At 45.9% G+C, this 2,893-nt stretch overlaps 1 pseudogene; it reads right to left on the bottom strand.

The window, feature by feature from the left end:
• Positions 1 to 1,148: 1,148 nt before the first annotated feature.
• On the bottom strand, positions 1,149 to 2,191 carry LOC147470478 (uncharacterized; annotated as a pseudogene).
• Positions 2,192 to 2,893: the final 702 nt, after the last annotated feature.

Here is a 2,893-nt window from a genome sequence, read left to right as displayed (position 1 = left end):
TAATAGGGATACTACACAACTTTGCGAAATTTAGCGCTTTTTAGGGGTGGACATAGCGCCTTTTCAAATTACGAGTTGGCAACTCTGGATATCAGTTCTGACGAAAAAAGGAGTACAAAACCCATCACAGCTTCACATGAAAATTTGCCCCCTAGCGACGTTCATGATGATGCTGATGATCACGATGATGATAGTGTGATGTGAAAACTTCAGCTCATTTAAGAAAAATAAAAAGGAAGGTTTTAGACACTCGAAAAAGAAAGGAGATATTACTACTCTACTAAAACAATCCATTGCAAATCATGAAGAGAGGGCCAGACGGAGAGCACCAGATAGGAAATCGTTTGGGGACAAACCAGGACAGGAGGAAAGAGATTCCCGTATAAGTTTTTCATGACCATGTACGGCTAAAATGCCACCAGCATCACAGCAAATGATCAAGCGGGAAGAATTTTGTATAGTTTCGGATGCTGAAGAGCACTTGTTATTAGGTATGTCTCCTTATCCCTAGAATCACTCCAGTCACTCCTCGTGCATGTCCTACACCTACTGATAATACGTCATAATCTCACCCAGTGTGTTCACATCAGGATTTTTGTCTCAGTCCCTATATTTCCCAGAGAGAGGTTTGAAAAAGAATAAACTCTCACCCTAAACACATGGTAAATTTGGATAAAGACGCAGCCAAACCTCTAGGCACGACACAATATTTTTTTCTGGTAGTTTTCGTTCTGTTTTGTACAGTTTCGCTACTCATTTCCATTGGAAACCTTTCGTTGCTGAGTTACACACCCCCCTTCCTCCCCACACGCGCGCCACCATCGGTACGGAGATAAACGATTTCTGGCGCGAAATTTAAAGGTTTTTCTTTTGCGTAATCAAAACCCAACCCATAAACCTAACCTAACCTAGTTTTTAGGTTTGCCCTAGCCAAGGGGGGGCTTTGCCCCCCCCTGGACCCCCCAAAATTTTAAGGCCACTGCATGGCTGGTAAATTTTCAAGACGGATGTCAACCACCGATCACGGAACTGACCGATTTTTGGTCTGCCCTAGCCAAGGGGGAGCTTCGCCCCCCCCCGGACCCCCCCTTTTCTCAAGCCACTTCGTGCCATCGGACTATCCTCTTCGAATGTTACCACTTCTTACCTTAATTGGAGGCGTGTGAGGGGCCAGGTTGTGGCTCGTCAGGGTCAGATTCTTCCAAGTTGGAGTCGGGCAGCGGCGCACGAGCGACGACGTCCTCTCGCTCAGACTGTGGAGGGTACAGCCGAGCGACTCCTTCTAGGAAGGCGTGGTGTCAGTAGAAATAATTATTCCTGACGAAGATGTACCTCGACAGATATTGTGCGTAGTATTCGGGCCGATTGCCAGGCCGCTTCGTCCACTCCTTGACATCACGCCAGAGTCTTTCGATGTTTTGTGTGTGTGGATGTCCCAATCCCCGGGATCCACGAACTCCACAGAGTGGTTAATTACCCGATGGGTGTATCCCTCTTTGCCCAGGCCAAGGTACGCTCCCCAGCCGTCACTGCAGATGACGAAGCCCGGGAGAATATACTTCTTGATAAGGGGAACCAACGTCTCCTTGTTCCTGTTAGGAGTGAGAGGAGGAACGAGGGGAGTGAGGAAGCTCTTCTTTTCCTCCCTCTCTATGCCCCCAAACACCCAAATGTTACTCAGTTGACGCCCTCTACTGTACTTGCTTTTTCCAAAGCAAGATTCGTCAATTTCTACGACGACACCTTCGCCTCTGATTGGCTCCTGGTTTGCTAGCCAGTTTTCCGTAACTTCTGAGCATAAGCTTCGCCAATCAACACTGGTCTTCTGGGCCCAGCCAAGATTCTCAAAGATCCCGTGGTGGTCCCAGTGCTTCTGCAGCCAGTGATTAATAAAGCACACTACCTCCCATGGTTGCAGGTGAACTCCTTGGAGGAAGGTGCCCTTGTAATCACTGACGGTGAAGTTACACTGTTTTCTTTTCTTGGTTTTGGGTATTTTCCTCCAACGGCCACAATACCATCTTGACTTCTCTGAACGGAAGGTACAGGGTAGTTCACAGTTTTTGATCTCCACTTCCGTTGGCAGAGCACCGTGGTCACGAAATAATTTAAGTGACGCAGCGTTATCTTTATAAAAAAGCTTGATAAACTCGCACGGAGTATACCTACATCTTGCACACAATGTAGCCATCTCGAAACTGATTTTGAAATTCAAGCAAGGACCATGACTCTATGTTCAATTGTCTGTGATTGGTCGATCATTTTGTCGGTTAGACCTATTGTTTCCCTATTGGTTCTATTATTATCACGTGACAGTATTGCCTTCTATCGATACTTTTTTGTATTTCCGCGGGTGAGGTTGGCGCATGCGCAGAGCCGATATTTTTCAGTCAGATGTTTGTTAAGACAGCAGAATCATCTCTCCCGTTAATCGTTTTTTAATTAATTTCAAAATAATATATCCCGACTATTTTTCGTTTCCAGAAGAAGAGTTTTTATGGGTTACGTCATAATTAAAACTACGTCATGCCGAAAGGTTTGTTTTTGTGCTACGTGTGGTTGTGTCTTTATCCAATAATACCAAAAACAGCCAGTTTTTCTCTACTCCCGACTGGTTTCTTGGCGTTTTTAGTTCTCCAAATGTTTTCCTCCTTTCCATGTATTCACTCCTCCACACTGACCTCTTTCCTACACAAACGTCATATAATAGCACTGTATTTCCGAACTCGTTTTCTGAGTCGGACTCTGAACTAAGGTTTTCAAAGCAATCTTTAGCGACAGCCATGATGATCACTACCGCACAGGACAACAGACTGCTTCTTAACGTGCGCACCTCACCGATGTTGCCTTTTGCTGCCCTGCCCTGCCCTGCCCTGTGTCTACCCTGCTTTGC

This window comes from Penaeus japonicus, unplaced genomic scaffold (assembly GCF_977035675.1).
Source record: "Penaeus japonicus unplaced genomic scaffold, GWHDUDI00000001_assembly GWHDUDI00000014, whole genome shotgun sequence".
Taxonomy (NCBI): Eukaryota; Metazoa; Arthropoda; class Malacostraca; order Decapoda; family Penaeidae; genus Penaeus; species Penaeus japonicus.
The sequence above is the reverse complement of the archived record's forward strand: the minus strand, read 5'-3'. Positions and strand labels throughout refer to the sequence as shown.